The 23,937-nt window shown below is 42.0% G+C and overlaps 1 long non-coding RNA gene across 3 annotated transcripts in view; it reads right to left on the bottom strand.

Annotated features, from left to right (window-relative positions):
- Window positions 1–2,295: 2,295 nt before the first annotated feature.
- LOC138480991 (uncharacterized) overlaps window positions 2,296–23,937 on the bottom strand; it is a 67,832-nt gene continuing 46,190 nt past the window's right edge. For all 3 annotated transcript variants that reach the window (XR_011274180.1, XR_011274178.1, XR_011274179.1), the window contains one exon: window positions 2,296–2,641. This is a non-coding gene — a long non-coding RNA (uncharacterized lncRNA). The remainder of the gene's footprint in view (window positions 2,642–23,937) is intronic.

Here is a 23,937-nt window from a genome sequence, read left to right as displayed (position 1 = left end):
GAAAACTGTGCCTAAAGTGGAGTGATAGCCAGAAGCCACCATCTATCTGGGTTTGTTCCATGTGCATTGTACTTATTTGTTTTTATCTATTGGTTTATTTAGCTTTACTTCTTTTCTCCTACTGCTCAAACTCTCAGGATATTGGTGGTTACATCTCAATTATAGTCACTGTAATGTGCATATGTCATGTCGATATTGCTTTTTAGAAACACGAGATGTACAACTATGTGCCTAAATCTGTGCCTATAATCTTATTGTGCAGCAGTCAAAAGGAGAAAAGGTTTTTTTTTTTTTTTTAAATGGTTGCTGTTGGCATGAGCAGGCCTCCCTCCAAATACATAGCTGCAATGCGCTGGAACATAGCAAAGTCCCTTTAACCATGCCTAAAAATGGCACCAAAAAGATTTTAGTCTTTCACGTCACTAGGTAAAACCTTTTCTGTTTACTGGCCTCCATATATCTGTTTATTTTACATGGGTGTATGCAGTGCGTGGCCCACAGAGACCTTTATCCACATAAAGTAGCAGTTCTACCCTAGATTTTATGCATATAGTTGCTGCACTATAGTTATGATGAGCGACCTGAGCCATAGGAAATAGGAACATTCTATTGTTAACAATAACCTTTGACTTACATGATAATTTTGTCTGATTTCCAAATTTCCCCAGATTGGAAATTACAGGAAACATTAAAAAATGAAGTTGTCAAAGCAAAAAAAAACCTGCTTTCAGCCTACTCTCATTCATTTGACCACAGAGAAAAAGTCAAAATTTGATCAAGCCTAGCGCAAAAACCGCTGGAGGGAATTGAACCAAACAATTTGGGCACACAGCGTTGACTTAATTATCGGAAAGGGTATGCAGTTATTCCATTGTAGTTTTAAAAATATTTGAGGGCAAGAGGGTGTTCCCTTCTCCCAAAAATAGTTATATCTCCCATGGTGCTTTGAAGCAGAAAAACTTTTCAGAATTGAAAAGCCAGCTTTTTTTTTATCCTTGCTGTGAGCGACTGCCACAGTAATATCTGGGGAAAGCGAAAATGAAAAGCGCAAAGCTATTTGAATAAGGAAAAAAGGTTGAAATTACATCCGGCTAGAGGTTGGGGAGGGGAAAGAGGACATGTGAAGTTGGTGGTCTGGGGAGTAGGTAACCGTTCAGATTTCTTCACAATATTGGGGGAAATCGCACAATAACTACTGTAATAACGCAAGACGTGTATGGAAACGAAAATGCTTCACACAAAGCAAAAGGGAGCAATGGGAGGGTGCATGGAAAGTAATAAAATCCACTCAGGTGGGTAAGGGGAAGCTAGGGAAAAGGAACAAGCGTAATCGTGGTACTTAGCACGGGATTACCATGGTAATTATCGAGGGGGATAGAAACTGAGGAAAAATAATAAATTGGGGGGCATCTATTGTGATCACAACTACTAGGCAGGGGGAAATGGGTCTTTGTGAAAGTGGCCCTGGTCAGTGGGCTCCAAAGAAACCTATTGTTGCAACATGTACAGTGACCATGGCTAATGGCCCCTTGAATGAACTAGGTTATAACAAAACCTTGGAAATTCATTGGGAGAAAAACGTAGTTAAGGTGATCAGATTTAACACAACAAAACACTTGAAATTTAGCATCTGTGGGAAGTGATGATCATCCCAACTCGGGCTCCTCTGTTGCAAAGCCCATGAGCACATACATAACAGACAGTATTCACGACAAACCAAATAAGAGGCCACCAAGATAGCTCAATGGGTTGAGCCGAGCGCTTGCTGGTGCGATGTGTGCGTGATCTGCAGGTCGCAGGTTTGAATCCCAGCCAGAGCAGCTCAGCCTTTCATCCTTCCGAGGTAGATAAATGACTGCCAACTCCAGTTGGTGATTATTGTATGAATATGTGTTCAATATAAAGCGCTTGGGCGTAAGCACTATATGACTAATAACATTAGATCCTAGTCATCATCAATGGGGTGGGAGGAGTTACGATGATCATCACTTCCCACAGCCAAGGAATTTCAAGGTGATTGCTGCGTTAAATCGGATAACCTTAACTGTCCCTGAACTAAAGTTTTTTTTCAATATGATAAATATATGCAACGTTACCATGCAAAGCTCAGCTACTTGTGTGAAACAGTGAGCACATTAATCTCCATATAATCAGATACGTGCAAGACACAGATATCCTCACATGGAAGAAAGTTCACATTGCACTCTGATCAAGTACAATACAAGTACAGGGAGCAAATTTGCGAGGCAGCCAAGGCATTACTTTTAAAAACAAAATCTTTTGCAGGAAACTGAGTACTTTCTGTTGGCCTACCAATTTTATTTATTTTTTTACGTACACCCCCACTATACTTTTCTTAAATGTGCAGTAAAGACGTCTGGCACCGATATCCATCTTTCTTTTAAACCGTACGGATTTCTATTATTTTTCGCTTTCATAACCATCGCACAATGTTCCCACCTTAAAAACAGAATAACTAGAATCTGGTTTCATTACACCATAAAACCTCTGATCAACTTAAGGTACAGGTTAAGGGGAGCAGACTGTAGGCTGCAGAAGCAGTGCCATGTTCGTCCATTGCAGAGGTATTTGGTCACTGCTGGGCTGCGTCACCGCTACTCCTGGACCCGAAGCTGATCATCTGTAGAAAGTAGATTTAACAAAAAATATTTTTAAGTCATAAGTAGCTCATTCACTGCACCACCCAAAAAAAAAAAATAATGCACAATTGGGAGTTCATTTAAAAAAATCACATTTCTGTTTTCCAAGATACCACTATTTTAAAAGATCTAGTTCAAGACATGCATAATAGGAGATGTGTAAACACATGGTGTAATTTAGATTTGGCCGTTTAGTGTGTGAAAAAAACAATGTTTCTTTTGCATTAAAGGTTTGCAATCAGCATGGTTTCTGCAGCACCTCTGTCACCCACTACCCATTTTGCTTCTGTGAAGAGGGTTAAAATAAAAAAATAAAGACGTTTTTCCTCAAAGAATCCCATGTACATAAATCCGGAGGAGGGGTCGGGGGGGATAAAGAAAGCACTGAGGCAGTTACAGTGCAATCTTATTTTTTGCTCCGACATCCCTTCTACTAATACATGGAACACAGTTGTTCGGTGCTGCATGCTTACAAACATTGGTCTGAAACCACTGGAGTTAAATACCGTTAGCAAAACAAATTATCATAGCAAGCAACTTGTTGACATTTTTGAATATCCATAATCATGAAGCAAACGGACAAATCATGCCCAATGGATTTTCGGGATGATTGCCGTCAGCCCAGCAAAGTCTGTAGAAACAAAATGTATGAATATCGCATGTAGTGAGTCTTCCTGAAAAGACATGCATGTACATAATTGGGTACGCATGTTACATACAATCTCTCGAACATTCCACATAAACACCTAAAACAGTCAATGGTACCAAGAAACAGAACACAAATGAAACGCTACAACTAAAGTCGAACTAAATTATCACTGTGTTGGCAAACCAATATTTAAAGAAATAAGTACATTCCTAAAGTAGCAAAAAGGCTGAAGCAATACGTCTAAAGTGAAAAAGGGCTAAGAGGCTAAGGTTACCCCACCGGGAACGAATACTTCAAGCAAGCAGTAGGGGCCTTGCCAGAAAACCTGCCACTCGGAAAATAATGCAAAAATCTGCAGCATGCATGCACACAGGTGGTATTAACATTGCAACAAACACGCTCCCAAATGGCACTGTGTGGAAAGCGCATTATATCACTCAATCCTTATGGTTATTTGAACTGAAAGAAAAGCAGGGAGGAGGGCGGGGAGGGAGGGATGATATTACAGAAAATAAAGTATATATATTTAAATTGACAAAAATGAGAATATTAAAACAAATATCCACAATTGGAAAACCGAAGATTACCAATTTAAAAACTAGAGATCAAACTTATTTCTGATTAATCTTAAGTGATATGGAAAAATGTAGAATAAGGAAAACAGAGATTAGACCGGACGTTACTGCTAGCAACCCATTGATATAAAAGCTGAAATATAAAAATAGTAAATAAAATAATACAGCTGTGAACAAAATAGTTTGTGATTCGGTAATAGCAAATCTCGCAAATTCTTTTTCAGATCTTAGAGGCTCCGTTAACAGCATGATAATGTACGGAACAAAAATTGGAGCGCTGAGAAACCACCTGGACCGATGGACCAGATTCCATTACACCGATCAGAATGAATGAGGATTACAACTGCCTGTGCTTTTCATGGGGCACTCAGACAAACTCCCTCTTATATATTTAGCTTGTTCACAGCTGTATTATTGCGATATATTAGTTCATATCTAAAGGGGTTGTTGGCACTAACTTCGGTTTATTTTTTGTTGTACCGAACATTTTGCCTTTTCTGGATATTTTTCAAGATCACTTGAGGTTAATCACAAATGTTTCATCTTCTAGTTAGGTTATTTTTTCTGTTTTACAATTAAGATCATGGTTTTCTCTCCTATCCTCCGTTGGCCCCCACCCTGATTTTCTTTTCAGTCTAGATACCATAAAGATGGAGTGATAGAATGCAATTCCCACACAATAGCATGTGTGCGCGTGTTTGAGACAATGCACTTCTATGAGTGCATGTGCAGATTTTTAGATTCTTCCTTTTCTGAACAGCAGCTTTTCTGGAGTTTATGCTGCACTCGCAGACTCCTGCTTGCTTAAACATCCGAGAAGCAACAGAAGATCTACGGCCTGGCCATGAAGCCAACATATTCCACGCACACCGTACTTCAGCTAAGCTCAATCAAGGTCACAGTGAGCTGCTGAAATCATAGCCTTTCTAAAATGGCCGCAGCCTTTTTCAGCAACTGCCGGGCTCAGACGAGCTCACACAGAGCCTGCCCCACCGATCTTCTAATTGGCAGCATGTTTTGTGTTGTAGCCCACAACCCTGGGAGCCGGCAGGCAAAGCTGGCGCCCTCTTAAGGCCCTTGATCCCGTCGGCGTGCCGCCTTCCTCACCATGTCCCCTTCATTCTTGCCTGCCCTCCTCTGCCTCTCCGTTCACCGCTCTGATGTCTTCAACTAGCCCTGCCTCCATGCGGCCGATCGCTGTTTCAGCGTATTACTATTTCAGCGCTGGCGATCGAAGTAGTGATTTAGCACAGTGGGTTAAAGGATACTGGGACAGGATTATTACTGTGATAAAACACTACATGGCTGAAAGAGCATTGATCTCCATCCCATTCTGTACATTTGCACTAATGCAGAAAGCTCACATCTGCTGTTACAAGCTTAAGGATGCCTTGCACAGTTCCTTGCTGCTTGCTCTGCACCTGGTCTCTCACTTCCCGGCTAGCCACTCCTACGGCACTGCACGATGTTGCTTCCTGCTGTTACAGCCACCCCGTGCTCCCACATCTTCCTTCTGCCTACTCGGCGTGCACCCGGTCACGAGTCAGGCCGCCCACCTCCAGTTCCACAAGTTCCCTTGACTTTCTCTCCCAGTCACCTCATACCCCACCGTCATGGCTTCTCGATGCACTTTGACAATATCAGCCGATTGCCGCTACGGATTCTCAGGACAATCATTCCTAATGTGAAGAACAGCTTTTGCTGCTACCTTATGTTATCTTCCCTATATAAACTAGGTCTCGTTTCTTAAGCTACCAACCTAATCTGCTCAACATCTTTTACTTCTGCTGTTAAGGTCTACCGATGCCTACTTTGTTTCTGCCATGCATGCTGCGGGACTTTGCTGCGTTTAACCCTCCTTCCCTGGTCCCTATGATCTGATTGACCACACTCCTTATCCATGGATTGCGAATTTGCTGTATTATCCGTTTAATTCACGGTGTGGTTTTTCTAAAAACGTACTGGTCATTTCACTGCTGACTTTTTGCCTAACTGTTGCTGCATGTTAGATATGCCTCCTACACCAAGAGGTGGCTTTTCCACATTGTGCTCCCCCGATGATGTTGTAGACCTGTTAGCCCTTTTCACCATGTGATGCTGCCTGCCCAAACCTTTACATACCCCATTTGCTTCCCTACCAGTCTTGTTCTGTGTCTCGTACCTGTTCATAATGCCATTTCTCCCTCCATCCCTCCTTAGCATTGCTCCTCCTCCCCTACCCCACCCCCACTTCTATGTTTCAGCACTTGCACAATACGAATGGTCTCTGGGCCTAGAAGGATCGGTTCTTCTTTGGTCTTGTTTTCCTTTCACCCAGTCTCCCCTGCTTTCATGTTACAGCACTTGCATGTTCTGAATTGTCTTATGACCTAGTAGCATCGTTATAGATTAGGTTTTATTTCCTCACCCGCTCCTCCCTCCTTCTCCCCTCCAACTCATGTAACAACACTTGCACGTTCCGAATGTGTCAAGGCCTAGTAGGAGCGTTTGATATTGTATTCTTCCCTCTTCCCATCCGCCCCTTTGTCTTGGTGCGCCTTCAAACACCATTTGGCTGTATAGGCACATTACAAATAACCCATAGTGGCATAGTTTGATAATTTTTTGTTCCTTTTATCAGTACTGCTCGTTTTAGTTGTTTATGTGGCATTTACAAGAGATTGACAGCTTGCATTCAGGAATATAAGTATGTAACATTGGGAGTACATAATTCTGAACACAACTGGTTGGGGCTATTAACAGCTAGAACCCACTGCGCACATCACCACTGTACCAATAATTTTTTGTACGTTAATGAATGCACAGTGTCTGCTGCAGGTGACCATGCAAAAAGGAGCCTATGCCCCAGTTATCCCAAATACTATGCAATTAGACAAAATCACAACCACACTGCTAGATAAATTAAATTCTGCTCAAGAAGCTGAATTTATTTAACAAAAAAAAACAGCTGACACGTGTTTGGACCTGTCTTTCCATTCTGAAACAATTCAAATGTTCACACACTTGCGTAGATTAAACATGAGCAATTTCCATGTTTATTCAAGTTCTACTTGACAGTGCGGTCTGCCGTAATATATTACGTCATACAGCACTGGGTAGATATTGCTCACGTTATTCTACAGGAGTGTGGGAATCTTTGAATGATTTCATCTTGAAAAAAGACGGAGTACGAAGCACGAGTCGGCTGTGTGTGTTTTTGGAATAAATTCAACTTCTTGAACTGGTACGAGTGATCATAACGGATGTAATAACGAAGAAATACCGAAAAATAAATAGGGGCAGGGGTGGTGGTAAAAGCGTGGGGAAACAAGGGGGTTGGGGAGGAGGGACGCTCAATTTAAAAAAAAAAATTTTCAATCGTTATTTGATCGGTAAAATCACATGTAACCGAATTTGGATAGTGTGGTTGCACTTTTGTCTAAGTACACAATTATGAACATTAGTATGTTTTTTTCATTAAGAATCACTAAATACGATTTTCATGCATTTCACTACCTTTTGTTTCCAAAAGCTCTGCCCAGATTTCAGAACCATTTTTGTAAGCACCCACACAGAAAGCAATCCTTGTTTATGTGTAGTGTACAGCAGGCATTTACTGTCATGCACCTCTAAATTTAGATTTACCAAATACGGTGGTGCTCACCTCATCTTCTTGGAACCCTTCTACCAATTGCACTTTGAGAGTAAAAAGTAGGCTTTTGACAATGTGTGCCCAGTTTCGCGAACCCCATTTAGCCACATCTCTATGATAGGAATCCTATATGAATCCTGCGGTTACCAGTGGGCCATACTAGGCCTATCAGCAGTAGTACCATTTTTGGGTTCTCAATCTTCCACAACTGCTTGAATGAGGAGAGCTCAAGATGGGTAGCATAAGTAACAGCACTTCACCTTTGTCGTATACTTGTGCGATTGTGACCGGGTCAAAGACGCACAATTTGTGAATCAGGAAATAAAGCACCATAGAGACCAAGATGCAAAAAAAAAAAAAATAATAAGTTTTGGGTGTTAAACTTAAAACTTTTACAGAGCCAAGAATAATCATCATGATTCTTGGGATACTTTTTACTTTGTTTCCAAACCAGTGATCATGCTTGCATTGTGGGCCAAATAATGTGCAAAAACAACTTTGACAAAAGGTATGACGTGCAAGCACATGGATGACAGTTTAAGATGGCACCGGCACAAAACGCTCCCTAAAAGAGCCCAATCAGTTCCTAACTTACCCACGTTTTAGTCTCAGTGGCAGATTGAGGTATCAGTAATACAAACGAGGAGCCCAGGGATGCAAACCCAAAAGAATTCTGGAAGCGGTGAGCCAGCTGTCAACAGGGAGCACAGGCAGCACTCTTCCTGCCTCCACACATTCCTTGAAGTGAAGCGCCAGCCACCAGACTGGCACATGCTCCGATCGTGGGTGTTCTGTGCTACAACAGCAGTTCCATGAAGTGTTCATAACAGGTCGCATATCCGGCCTGTATAATTGAGTGCCAGAAGGAGCCATGGCCCAGACCCAGTGGAATGCTTCTGGTTTTTATTTTAGTCAGGGAAATGTATACATGGGTCTACTTGACTTTGGTTAAGGTTTCTTGACGAGTTGCTTCTAATTTACTCAATACTTTGTGCCCTTACTACTGAATGGAATAGATCATGGGTATGACTTTCTGGGAAGGTGTGAACTTAGATATGTACGGTATTGTTCTATATTTTTGTAAAACAAACACTATTGTAATGACAGCAGCAATATCGCTGTCCACAAATCAGTACAAGAATTTCCTGCTCAATGCAGTTCATTAGTAAACGTGAAAACTCCATAACAATACGTTGCTCAATGTTTTCATCCCAAAACAATACTTACAGCTGCATTCTTTATAGGCAGGCATATTGACTCAGGAGGGAATTGCCCTTGTGCAAAAGATATTTCAAAATGTTCAAATGTGAAGATTGAAATACTATTGATACTGGCTAAGCGACTACATTTCTTTGATTAGAGGCTAAAAAGCCCCAACATCAGCAGGGTCCATAGTATTAGCCAACTTGGGAAACGGGTCATAAAGATGCAGATTGATAATATACTACAAAATATTTGGGTTACAAATACCACTGCGAATGATCATTCCTCGTGATTCTTACCACTATATGGTTTGCCTCAGAATAACACCAACATGGTAAACTCATAACAAGTGATAAAAGTGAAGACCGAGGACACTGGTCGCTTTGCAGTTTAATTGTAAAAGACCAGACTCCACATCTAATGGTTCCCTTTCTGCAGTGTTCTTAAATGAACCTAAAACAACCCACTTCACTAAACTGTTCTGCAAGACGATTGGCAAGCAAATACTTGGTATCCTTATATCAAATAGCCCAGAAACTACGGAGTGTGCTCAAATGTATAGTTTGTGAGAAGGGCATAATAATTTATAGATCACATTCTACAAGTGTCACCAATGAATAGACTCACAAATAGGTTTTGCATATGCAGCACAAACCACGTGGAAATCAGTGTTGGAGTGGTAAGAGAATTTTGCATTCCATGGCAAAAGACTGAGCATGAGGGTTTTAGAGCCATTTACTAGCATAATAAAGGACTGTGCTAGTATTCGTGCAGGAGCTTTATTTTATGAACAGATATCCCTAGGCAGTCATAATTATATTCCCACCTTACAGTAACAAAAAAGGACACTGATTAACTTGCCCCATACAAAAAGCTATTAAATCCAGTGAAGAAAAAATTTTCAGGGCAAAAACTGCATTCCCTAATTTTTGTTTCTAAAAACAACCACAACTGCTCCACTGCTGTGTACGCGTCTATTGCAATTCCCCTTGGAAATTAGATCTCCATGTAACCTTTTCGCTTTTTGTTCTGCACATGAAATGCAAACCGACAACTATGAAGTGGTTTTCCTCTTGGTCCGCAAAGGAAATTACAGTTTAAAAGTCTTTCTTTTTAAAGTCAATCGCGTTATATACAGGCCATTCTTGTTGGCATATGTAGGAGCAATGAAGAGTTCCATGTATTGTTTTTTTACAGTGGCGCAGGTATAGCAGCCTTAGAAACCATAAATGCCCTTTTCTGTTTCTTGTGCTGCAACCAGAACACCCATTTAAGCAACATTTAACAAAATGTCTTACGTTTTATTAGACCAACTTAACCATAACTACAGTGTCACTCTTTCCAACACTATTTATAAACATATACATGCCACCCTATTTACTACAAAGTAAAGGTTTTAGTCACAATTTGACAACCATGTGTCATCATTTTGAAAGTGTTATGACTTTTGTAAGATACGTCACAACACATCGTGCACTTGCAATCCATACATCAGCAAGTACATTAAGACGGCCGGCTCATAATACAAATATTTCAGATGTGTTATTTTGCCAAAACACATTTAGTAGCTCTGGTGGAGCGATTTCAGCACATTCGAGAACTACTTTATAGAAAGTAAAACAAACGAAAAAGGAAAATAAATGACAGCTAGTCACAACTGGCTGAAGCTCTAGATCACTGCAAGAACGAGTAAAACACAATGTATTTCTCCAAATCAGTACGTTTTCAACAAGGTTAGGTTTAAAAGGTATTTCTTGATACATATGCTCAAGACATACAGGCACATTTAACTTCCAATTAACATGCTTTCGAGGGAATGAGCGATTCAAAACTTTGTTAATACTTTAGCGCAGCAACTTTGGGTCGATCATCAGACAGGTCAGGCAAGCAGGACGCCTGTAGACCCCGACAGCTGGTTTCAGCTATTACCAACATAAGACGGGTGTTAAGATCTGTAGTATACATTACGGCACAAAGTTGACCGCTTCCACTACAAATCAGATACGTTAAATGTCACCTTGACTTTTCTTAAAGCACATGCTTCTAAAGAGGAAAGCAGTTTCAACACATTGCACGGGTGCGCATACGCTGCATTTGCCGATACACATGCAGCGTCTTTTAGCATCACTGGAACAGCAATGCAATACTGGAGAGCACCCAGGCCGTCCATTACTCCAGTATCTACAGCACTGCTGACAAAATGACGACTCCCGGTTGCGTCCTCCTTTCTGAATACAGTAACAATGGACAAAGAACTCCGGAGACGTTCGTTCTGCGTATCATATCGTAATAGCAAAGTCGTCCGCGTGGGTTGCTGCTGGCTGACAAACGTATGATAAGAAGTGCAGTTTGTTTTTTCCAAGACGATTCAGGACACCGAATACATCCTTGCGAAAACGAGGCAGCTCAGAATGGTATGCATCTTCATGCCTCTACAAACCATGATGTGCTGCTACATCTCCGCAAAGTTCACTGCTTTTCATTTTTCGAAATTGTCTTTCTAGAACTCAAACACTGTACAAACTTTATTTTCCAAAACATAGTTCAGAACACATTAGCACCTCGGCGATCGAATATCCACAAGTTAAGTACATACGCACTGTGTGTGACCAATCCTGTGTTGAGTCTGCAACACTGATTGAAATAAAAACCAAACTACCGCATTTGTTAAGCGCACTTGCAGCCCGTGGACATCGAGGCGCTGTTAAGCATTTTTGATTAATGTGAACATCAGTCTCTTGGTTACAGAAAGCAGAGCTAGTGTGAAACAGAGAAACAGAGATAGCAGTACGAAGCAAGCACAGAGTGGTTAGGTAGAAGAGTGCATACAGAGCGTGGTCAACTAGATAGAGTTTCGTTTCGATGGCTTTCCGGAATGCAATGTGCAAGTCTATCATTAATAGGTGAAAAGGCAGAGCATTCCAGTGGGTTGCTGCGAGTGTGGGGAAGACACGAGACAGGGTCCTCCTCCTGCTGTACGCCAGAGGCGTCCATGAAGGGTAAAGCGCTTCATCTGATATAATCAAGCAAAGTCAAATCAAGCAACAGAACACATCTATTCCTCCTGTTCCTATGTACATACACATGCAAATACATGTAGAGGCATGTTCCTGGTATTCCCAACACACAAAGCACCACCCGTACTTTAGATATAGGATCTTTCAATGCCCAGAAGTGACCCGCCTGTGCAGAACTAGATAGTAGTTTATAGGCCTTACACCCCAGTGCACAGAGTTCAGCCAGCCTAGCCGACCATGCAATTTTTGTGGGTAGGGTATCCAACTTCCACTGGAGAATGACGAGTTTGCGTGCAGATAAGAGCCTCACGTGGATAAGCCCGACTTTCAGGTGGTCATCGTGCCAGCCGTCACTACTAGCTCTACACAGCATGGGGCTTGGGGCATCCTGAGCCTAGTGTCACCCATGTGTAAGATCTCCCGACGTACCAATATGGCTCAATCCGGGGGCAAGACCACAGTATGTGGCCCATGGAACCAAGGCTCCCACACTGGCGACTGAGTCCCATTTTATAAAGCTGGCTAAAGGTATAATACATTCTCTGGAGTATTTTAAACTGAATGTTCCCATTCTTGACATTGAAAGAGCCCTCTGGTATTCCAGCAAAAAATTCATAGTCACCGGATTCCAGCACGATCCCTAGATCACTGGAACACATGGCCATTTCAATGCATACAGTGGGTGCAGCCTTACAGGACCACTCTGAAGTTTGTGTAGTGATCACAGACTGCAGGGTCTAATAAAGCCAAACCAATTTCCCCCCCAAACCCAGGATCAGACGAGCCTCATGAAATGCCATCGAGTCCTTGCTGTCTTAAATATCCATAACTCTGACGTGTTGCCATGCAGTGTCTTGTGTTGTCTAGGATGCAATTTATGGCCAAGCCCATACGATAGTATCGTTCTAATAATAATATCTTTATTGTGATTTAGTTCAAATTGAACTTAACACAAGGTTAACTTAACTACACAACAAATTCAGACAGGTACTAATAAATACATCTACAATTAGTCGATCATCAATATTACATACATATACCCAACTCAAACAGCCCTTATCAAGGTTTAGATTCGAGAAATTACTGAGCCTATAGAACAATTCTTTGTCACCACTGTCTCCCAGCCGAGCCAGCAGAGCACATCGCTGGGACTGGCCTTTCACTTTATAAAACAGCCACGTGCCCCATGTGCCATGCCCCTTGAGTGATGTTAAACCTTATTAAAGTTGTAGGTATCCCCTAGGGCAAAAGGAACAAAGGTTCAGGACTGTGCGTCAAAAGAAGACCTCTATTCTGTTCAGCCAGGCAAAGTCCTGCATGGCTAGGGCGTCAAGCCCATACAGGAGTGTGTGGCAGTTGCATTGTTCGTTCAGTTTTACAATACCCTTATTAGAGTATACAGCATATTCAAGCGCAAACATTTGTACTTGTAGGGTCAGTTGTTTGACCTTCCTGACTTATTTGCAATAATCTGGTCATACCCAGACAAGGCATTCAGTTCCAGACCAAAATATGGGTAACAAGGAAAATAGTCCTTCATACCCAGACTAGTTTCCATCTCAACTCTGTGGACTTTCCTTTGAGATATTAACATGATCTTAGTCTTGTCCAGGTTGATGGCCAGTTCATGCTGATCACCATATATTGTCAATTCATTGAGCAAGTTCTTCATGCCAGTCGCAGATGAACAAATCATACAACATTGCAACTACTGGTGACAAGCCGATATTAAGTGGGCAGTTGGCTTTCACTTGCAGGCCCTTGTGGTTGGATTTGTACAGTTTATACAGCAGGGTAGCCAAAGCACAACCTTGACTCCGCTGTTGACTCCAATCAATGGCGTCACCGACCCCCCATTATCCAACCTGAAACAGGCCAGATTATTACTGTGGAGCCGAGTTAATATTTGCAACAGCCAGAATGGGCAGCCCAAATTGCCAAGTTTGGTCCAAAGTATCTCCCCATTTACTTTGTCAAAAGCGAATTTAAAATCTGCAAAGGCCACCTACAGTGACACAGAGCTATTTCCATGAGTGGATTGGATAAGGACATATAATGCTCTGATGTTATGGGCAGTCCCTGACCGGAATCCTGTCTGGAACGGGTGGAGGATATTATTCACCTCCACCCTTTCTGTAGTTCTTTTAGGAACATTGTTGCAAACAGTTTGCCAGTGACGTCCAACATGGACAGGAGCCTACACATCCATAAGCTCCCCTTTTCTTATAAATGGGTATTGAGAGACTTCTGCATTGAGGTCGGGATCGCACGCGCTCTGCAGATGCGCGCAAAGACGAGCATAACATGTTCCTGATTCTCTTGGTCCCCTTTTAAAGAGCACATTAGCTAGGCCACTGGAGCTCTTTATTTAATTTGTTTATAGCTAATACAAGAGTCTTCCTGTTCATTTCCAGAGGCCAGGTCAAATCAGCACGTGGGAATGAGCATGGGCCGAGGGGGGCCCGGGGGTAATAATATTTTGTGCCGATATGGCCGCACTAGGCTGTTCCCAAAATCAGGTTAACAGTGTTATCTTTTTGCCACCTGGCTTTTGAGAGTAGTTTCCACATGGCTCTCGAATCCCGTCTAGCATATAGTTGGACAAACTGTTCCCATTTTGACATTTTAATATCTTGATTTTTTAACCAAGAACAGTATACCTTTTTAATTTGCGCAATTTGAAGCACACAATACCCCAATTGCTCATTTGATGTTATTCGCATTCTAAGGCAAACGTCCCTACGCATAAGGCGCTTATGGTCTCAAATACTTGGGTGTTACTCACCACTGTTGGCACTCTATTACAGCCCCCCCCCCACTCCCTCATACGCAAGAGTTGAGAGCCATGCCTCAATTTCATTAGCCTTTTTTGCCCTGAAGACCCTTCCAACCGAAATAACCTTGTTTAAAAACCCTTGCACACAGTTTGCCAATTTTAACCTCAGTCCAACAAAGTTGGTTCCCTGTGTAATTTGGTTCAACATTACCACACTTGGGGATGCTAGTTGCCCTCACATTCGTCTTTAGGTCAAGCATCAGCACAGCGTGGTCACTGTACGAGTTAGGAACAGAGTATTAACGATTTCCAAAAGCAATGGTTACCTGCAAAATAGTTAGTCGCCTCACCACTCCCTTCCCCTCCCCTCCCACCAGGTTGGACAGCCTGGACAGTCCCCTTTCATTCGACCACTGAGCAAAGATACATTCCAAACCTTCAAATAACTAAGCCATTGCCGCCACCTGGCATTCAATGTTGTGTGGCATAGAACTTGATTTGGACACATTCCCAAATGCCGGCCCTTCAGATCTATCAGCACATCCAGCATTCCAATCACCACACAATATTCACGGGATAAGGGCTGCCATTTCTCCACAGTCAGCCAGGACAAGATCTAAATTATCAGACATCCTCGGCCGTCTCCTCACCTACAAATCGACAGCCAACAATTTACCCCCAGACTCATTGAGGCTGACCTGCAAGGGACTTTAGGTCGTTCCTGACCCCAATCAAGACCAGCCCCCCCCCCCAAGACGGTCGGCCCACTTTCCTGTTGACAACCTTAGATGGATATACAACTGACCCATTAATATTGACGTCAAATGTAACCCAAGTCTCTTGCACAGCAAGGACGTCAAATACGAGCAGGGCTTCCCGAGACCCCCCCCCCCAAACCCACTTTACACATACAGTGTAGGAAGCCACGAGTGTTCCAACTCAATCTAACAGCTTTAGTGAATATGCCTGGATTTGGGGAACCCTCTCTGCAACCATTCCCAGCCCTTGATGACATCGAACTGAACAGCCGAGTCAACAGCTACATTTACTGTAGGGACTTAACAGCAGGTTGAGGACCCTTGCACTGCAGGCAGCACACTGATATGTCTGTGTTCCTTTTTATCCAGCTCAAAGCCCAGGTACTTCAGAGATGCCTGGTTTCATATCATGGATGCTGTTTCAAGTAGGCAGCAATAGATCCTGGTGGCCTTGCCCGCTGGGGAAGTGAGGAGGGGGGGGTTCCAATGAACTCAAAATAGTCAGAACTAAAAAGTATTAAAGGAGGTGACTTTAAAGAGTAGTGCCTTTAGGGTTGGCCTAGTCAGGTTCTGGCTACCCTTCATGACTATCGCTGGTCCAATTGCAAGAACTTTAGAATCAAGTGCCCGTACCTCTAGAATCAAGTGCCGGTACATCTTGTTCCTCCACTGAGGGTACACACGACATGCAATTCAGGGAAATGTGATCCTCTTCTTCAGGTATTACAAGCTTGGCGGAGTCTGCTGCAGAGTCTTTTGGTTGCGGTTGTGAGAAGACTCTACAGTTTGTGCTCCTGTACCTGTGAGGACCTGCTTCCTGTCCTCTTTTTGTTTCAACAGCTGCCTTTAAAATACCCAGAAAGCCGCGGAGCGGCCGCGGAGTCTGCTGCAGTCTCTTTTGGTCTTCAGGCTCAGCGGCGCCCCCTCAATACCTCCCTCCCGGCTCGTTGGACTCCAGATTGACTGCTTCTTATCACTAGCTGATTGTATTACATTGTTGGCTGCAACTCTTCACCAATCCTGGGAGAAAAACACCCCCCCCCCCACGGGTAACTCCCCCTTCTGGACTCCGAGAAAACCCACAAAGCCCCCTCTCTCTCCCCTCCCTCCTCTCTGATCTCTCTTCACCCCTTCAGAAGTTACGTTCTCATTCAACATTGGCACGGACCCCCACACTCACCCTCTTCACTACTTGTGATTTTCTACATTGCTTTCAGCTCTCTGGACTCCATCCTTCCTCTGTCCACGCTCCACTGACCCGGCGTTCCGGCCTGCTGGTTCTTGGCGCCCGCGGTCCTTCCGCGTTTGTTCGGCTGCGGATCCGGACTCTTCTGTCTGCGCGGCTCCGGCGCAGCAAAGCGCTTCAGCTTCCTCGCTTCTGGCGCCCGCAGCATTGCTGCTGTGTCGCATCCTCTCGACAGTTCATCTGATCCATTTCCGCGTCTGCCCGCGCTGCTCCAGTTCAGCGCTCCAGCGTGGGGACTCCTGGCACTCGCAGCCTCACGGCTACTCCCCGAGTCTGACTCCATGCTGGTGAAGCTCCAAAGAAAACAGCGAACCCGCACCAGCACTGCATCGGCTTAGCACTTCAGCTCGGCGGTCATCAACGCCCACAGCCCGACTGCCTCTACGTGTCTGCCCCTAGCAGACAATCAGCCCACGCTCCCCCCCTCACTGCCACGGACCAGAACCTGACTTTCCACCTACAATTCCAGCCAACATCGACACAAAAACGTTTTAAGCTAAACTTTTTTTAATTAAAAAAAGGAAAAAAAAGGAAAAAAAAGGAAAAAAAAGGAAAAAAAAGGAAAAAAAAGGAAAAAAAAGGAAAAAAAAGGAAAAAAAAGGAAAAAAAAGGAAAAAAAAGGAAAAAAAGGAAAAAAAAGGAAAAAAAAGGAAAAAAAAGGAAAAAAAAGGAAAAAAAAGGAAAAAAAAGGAAAAAAAAAGGAAAAAAAAAGGAAAAAAAAAGGAAAAAAAAAGGAAAAAAAAGGAAAAAAAAGGAAAAAAAAGGAAAAAAAAGGAAAAAAAAGGAAAAAAAAAGGAAAAAAAAAGGAAAAAAAAAGGAAGGAAAAAAAAAGGAAAAAAAAAGGAAAAAAAAGGAAAAAAAAAGGAAAAAAAAAGGAAAAAAAAAAGGAAAAAAAACTTCTTTTCTATGGAATAAAAGGAAAGAAATAAAAGACTCTCTGCTCTAAGGAACTCATTGGACCACCCCTCTATTGCGGCCTCAAGTCTGAAAAACGCTCCCACCAAGGACATAACAGTCCTGATCCAAAACCCTGAACATCCAACAACCCTCTCCTCCCTGATACCTACCCAAAGGCCTCATCCTGTTGACTGGAACCAGAGAAAACTCAGATCCACACGCCAACACAAAAAGAAGATCTTCATTTTCTTCAACAATAAAGAGAGCAAAAGAACTCCCGACCTAGATACCGAACGTCAGCTTAATTTTAACCATTGTAACAAACTGAGAACATTACATCCCGATGATGGACTAAATGGGACACTGGGATAGAGCTCGTTAATTTAATACCATCACTGATCAGGAGACCGAAAGGGCCCGCCCCTTGGATCCTGAATACTACAACAGTTAAAAATCGCATTTTCAACCACTGCAGGAGACCGAAAGGAAAACATCCTTGACCCCTCTCGCTGACCAGGAGACCGAAAGGGTTAGTCCCTTGGATCCTGAATAGTAGGCCCATCTTGCTGACCAGGAGACCGAAAGGGTTCGTCCCTTGGATCCTGAACAGTACAACATCTTAACCATATTTTCAACTACTACAGGAGACCGAAAGGAACATATCCTTGACTCTCTTCACTGAACAGGAGACCGAAAGGGTTCGACCCTTGGATCCTGAACGTAACACCATCTAAACTCTACTCTAAACTACTGCTCGGAGAACAAAAGGAACCCATTCTTGGAGCCCAAAGCACTCTGACCACACCAGTAATCGGAGGACTGAAAGGGCTCGTCTACCAGAACCCAAACTCTACAGAAATAAAACCTTACCTGTAAAAACGCATAGGAAACCGAAAGGACAAGCTCCTTGGATCCTAGGCGAACACACAGTGACTCAATAACGATGACAATAATCCGTACCACTAAACAACACTCCATTCAACGTCCAAAGACAAGACAAACAACTAAACTAGCTACTGCTAGTACCATGGAGCAAGACTTATCACAGCTAACAATGGAGCAATCCTTTAAGAAAGCATCAATCCATAAAGGAAACCAAAAAACTTTGGCACTGGACCTTCAATCCAAACAAGAATCTCAGTCCATCATAGAACACAAGCCAGAAAATGACAACTCCACTCAGGAAACTCTCCGACTAGCACTTGCGACACAAATTACAGCAGCTAATCACCAACTCAATTCACCTGAGCTCCTACCTCTAGAAATCAAAGCACAAGTCCACAATTCATGTTTTGAAACCCAACAAGACACTGTACCCGTGGCACCATTGTGCACCTCGCAACCTCATCTTTAATGTCAAGACGACGACCCTTCTGGCGACCCTAACAGAAAAGAGCGATATACAAATCATAATCTCCTCAGTAACTCAAGACGACGACCCTTCTGGCGACCCTAACAGAAAAGAGCGATATACAAATCATAATCTCCTTCGTAACTCGACACAAGATGAACTGCCAAATTCCATGATCAACAATAAAGAGTCTATAAAACCGACAGGTGAACAGATTCAAGCAAGCGCACTAACTGAACAAGCTCCTGAAACCAGTGTCATGCCACATGAATCTATCAGTAAACAAAAAGCAAAAGACAAACCTAATCACAACGGTGACAAAGATACCCCACATCACCAATTGGGACAAGATTCAAACACCCGATCATCAGTACCAACAACATCTCAACATACGAAAAAAGAAAAAGCAAGACTTGCACGACTCGCGTGGCTTCAGACCCACAACTCCGTCAAATCCACACTTTCAGCGGATCATACAACCTTTAAATCAAGAACTAAAGTAGCAAGACCATCAATGGACATTACTGAAATTGAGTCACTAATGACAACCATAGAAAAAAGAAAAGAAATATTCGGAAATATAACAGAAGCAAATCAAATTCAACTAACATCAACACCGCGCTTTCTCCATGACACTCAAAACAAACCGGTGAAAAGAGAACCGCAATCTGATCTTGATGAAGGGGAAAAAGGCCTCAACATGTTTCAACTACGACTCAGACAAATCCTATTACACCCCAGAGCCCACAACTAAGAACCCAAAACCAGGCAATCTTCAACAAAAAAACGCAAATACAACGCACAATCATGATCACTCTGAAGAAAACGCAAATCAAAAGGATTCCTACAACAATGTTAGACTTACAAAATATGCTCATTGCAACACTTTCTCAATCAATGATTCCTTTCCTGAAATTACACGAAGCTATAAAAGACACCATGAAGGATCAAGCAACTCTCCTAGCGCTAATTCACTCGAAACAGATCCATATGGAACATTTTGTCTCGACAATTGAATCCCGTTTGACAATTGAATCGGAGGAAACACATCGATGGCAACAAAGACTAGCAGAAATGGCAAGGGGCGACTGCCAAGAGAAAACTAAACTTACAGCAGAACTAGTACAGATGCTCAAAGAACACCATCAGCAACAATCGAACAGACCAAATGACCAACGAACCTCGAGGCCTCCTCCTCCAAATCTACCACAACATCCAACAGAGACAATCATGAGCGGTACACAGCGGATAACGAAAGAATCGGGCCAAAACATCACCACCCAAAGAGACAAACAAACATTCTATCAGAGAAACCAACCGAACCCTTCCAGATTTTCACAAAGGAAAAAACAACAAATGATACAAAACCCACACAACAAAAAAGTATCAAAAAACGACAAACGGGTTTGCGAGCCTTTCTAAGAACTGTAAATCAGAACACTCAACCTCCTCAATCATCAAAGACCAAAACCACAACCCGTACAATACCACCATCCACCAGTACACAGAGAGACCAAGACCCCTTAACGCAGACACATCTTCAAATACCGCAAATGATCCCACCACAATTACCGATTGATGAGGAACTGCTTAACCTAACCACCCACGAAGAACAAGCATCAGAAAACAATCAACATTCCTTACAATCAATAAACCAGGCGGGCATCATAATAATTGATGAATATTCCTCAGCTTATGATCATCAGACAAATAAAAATCAAGATAAAACTACAGAACTCTCTAGAAGAAATCTCAGCTATATCGATGGAAAACGACCCAACAGACGAAACCAGAGACGAATCCTATGATCTAGTCTCATCGGCCTCGCTAACAAGAACACCAGAAGATTCCATTGAACAGAGTCGGATCCTCCCAATATTTGTCAATCCATTACGACAGAATGAAGTATGTGAAATTCACATTGAAAATGAAACCAAAAGACTGGAACCGATAATTCTAAACAGAACCAACTTACTACGTCTCTTTAGTGTAATACCTCGCCTGAATAAACTTACAACAAAAGACATCGATCTCATAACTTTCAAAGATGACCTAAACTTGGATAAGATTGTCACAGAAATACCGGATCCTAAGAATCAAAAACTCATTTTATCAATGCGAGCCCAACTACTCAAACTTGGATTCATATGCTGGGCATCAACATACACAAGGCTCCCCAATAAACCAAAGTATAAAGCGACCACAAAGAGTCAGAGAAAGATCAATGAGCAAATAAAATCATACAACGAAAAGCAGACACCTGATTATACTAGCGATGACAGACGCCTAAGTCACTCGCCACAAACACGCCAGTCACGCAGAAATGATCAACCAAGTAGAAGAAGCTACGACTCTGACACTTCCTTTACAGACACCGCATCGATGGAAGACTCAACACGAACACGCCATCCCTACAGAGATGTACAACCGATCAGAAGAATTTACGAGCCTGAAACCACCTTTGCAGAAATCGTATCGACAGAAGACTCAATGACCAACTCATAACAATCAATTAATCCCGAGTTCACGTGGTCACTATGCTCGTGGAACACTAGAGGAAACTACACCTTTTTACAAATCCATCTACTGAACTAGAACAATATCAAATTATATGCCTTCAAGAAACCTGGCTCAGCGACCCACCGGCATGTGATGGTTTTATCACCTTTCTCAACCCAGCCATCGTTCAAAAACAAGGAAGACCCGCATCTGGGTTACTCACTTTAATCAAGATAAACCATGCAGTACAGTAACAATCTCTGAGAACATAAACGCTTGGACCCAACTTATCACACTAACCTCCAAAAAAATTGACAAAAAAGGAGAAAGTAAAAACGACTTAATAATCCTAATTGTAAACCTCTACTGGAACCCAGCAGCAATAACAACGGATGCCTTCCTAGATGGTGTTCCTTTCAATTGACAAAGCTACAACAAAATATCAGACATTGGAAATAATAATCTGTGGCGACCTGAATATTAAGTTACAAGAGGGTTGGGCAAAAAAGCCAAGTGGAACACTGCGCTTGCAATATTAATTTGGTGTTAGATGGAGGGCAGCAGGTGACTGGGTTGTGTGGGTATATTGCCCATATACACCACTGTGAGGTCAAGTTCAAGGAGGAGTGTTTCCAGTCTCACTGCGCCAACACATACAAAATTGAGACACTGCTTAGTTTGCAGTTTTATTAGGCGAGTATGGTACAGCCTTACACGTGTTTCGAGCAACACTGCTCTTCCTCTGAGGCTTGTACATAAAAATTAAAATTAAATTAAATATTAGCCAACCATGTACGAGGTTGTAAAAGTAACAAAATTAATAACGACAAAAATTGAATAAAAAATAAAAAATAATAATGAAAGAAAAGAATAGTCATGTTTCAAAGCAACCATATAGTGATAATGAATAGATTCAAGAATTCAAGATGTACCACGGGGCAGTGGGGGTGATATGTCACCCGATTTTAGAAATAAGTCGGTCACATTTATGCCCCCATTTTGTATAGAGGCGTGAGTTAAATTATATAAGACAAACATTTTAAGTCCAAAAGTTAGCGGGAAACATTGTCCATGCATAGCATAAAAATTAGTACATTTTGGGTAAACCCACAAATACATTTGTGTACATTTAGCATTGTTGACCAAATAGTAAGAAAACCCACCGTATTAATGTGGTAGGTTCAAGTGGCATAAACAATTTAGAAACAGGGTTGGAGAGTTGAGAAGGAGCGGAGGATAAGAGAGACATGGGTTTAGGTGTGGTTCGACCATTTGAGTGTACAGCTCTAAGCAGTTCAATAAAAACAACAGTTCGACAACAATTGCGAGGAATATAAAAAGGTATGCCCTAATTATCTCTAATTGCATAATTTAGCAACTCTAAACTGATTAATTACGACCAATGCTATAATCAGTATTATCCACTTTAGGTTCGTACTTTTCAGTACATCTACAACACGTAATCACATATGTTCAACAATCAACCCAAGGTACTTAATATCAAGCTTTTAAATCAAATCGAACTTTTGCATTTTATGGTCATTGGGAACACACTGCAATCATGCACTAACGGTTTTCCTATTGTTTTGTCTCTCTCTTATCCTCCGCTCCTTCTCAACTCTCCAACCCTGTTTCTAAATCGTTTATGCCACTTGAACCTACCACATTAATACGGTGGGTTTTCTTACTATTTATTCAACAATGCTAAATGTACACAAATGTATTTGTGGGTTTACCCAAAATGTACTAATTTTTATGCTATGCATGGACAATGTTTCCCGCTAACTTTTGGACTTAAAATGTGTTTGTCTTATATAATTTAACTCACGCCTCTATACAAAATGGGGGCATAAATGTGACCGACTTATTTCTAAAATCGGGTGACATATCACCCCCACTGCCCCGTGGTACATCTTGAATTCTTGAATCTATTCATTATCACTATATGGTTGCTTTGAAACATGACTATTATTTTCTTTCATTATTATTTTTTATTCAATTTTTGTCGTTATTAATTTTGTTACTTTTACAACCTCGTATTTGGTTGGCTAATATTTAATTTAATTTTAATTTTTATGTACAAGCCTCAGAGGAAGAGCAGTGTTGCTCGAAACACGTGTAAGGCTGTACCATACTCACCTAATAAAACTGCAAACTAAGCAGTGTCTCAATTTTGTATGTGTTGGCGCAGTGAGACTGGAAACACTCCTCCTTGAACCTGAATATTAAGTTATACAACAAGAATGGCTGTCTTGAAACCAACTCAGAACTCTCTCCAAATGCAAGGAGATGGATAAAAGAAACCACGACACGAAATTTAATACTTCTGAATCATGCAAGCACCTCTACACCCTACACTCCAACATGGAGTAGAGGTTAAACCAGTCACAAAAGTACAAACGGTACACACCGACAGGAGTGATCATAATCAACTCACTGTCCACTCTCAACCTTTACAACAAAGACCCAGCAATATCAAATCTGCTAGAATTAAATGGTACATCAAGATTAAGGATCCCACAACCAACCATAGCCACTTTACCGAAAAAATTCCAAGACGCCAACCTGACAGACTCTGCAAAACTTAACTATGAATGGATTTTAGTTCCTTTCCGACAAACCACTAAAAACCGTCTTCATAAAGACCACCATCATTCATATAATCAAGAAATTGC

The sequence above is a fragment of the Ambystoma mexicanum genome, chromosome 5p (genome assembly GCF_040938575.1).
Source record: "Ambystoma mexicanum isolate Mex_15411 chromosome 5p, UKY_AmexF1_1, whole genome shotgun sequence".
Taxonomy (NCBI): domain Eukaryota; kingdom Metazoa; phylum Chordata; class Amphibia; order Caudata; family Ambystomatidae; genus Ambystoma; species Ambystoma mexicanum.
Note: the sequence above shows the minus strand (reverse complement) of the source record. Positions and strands in the feature narration are given on the sequence as shown.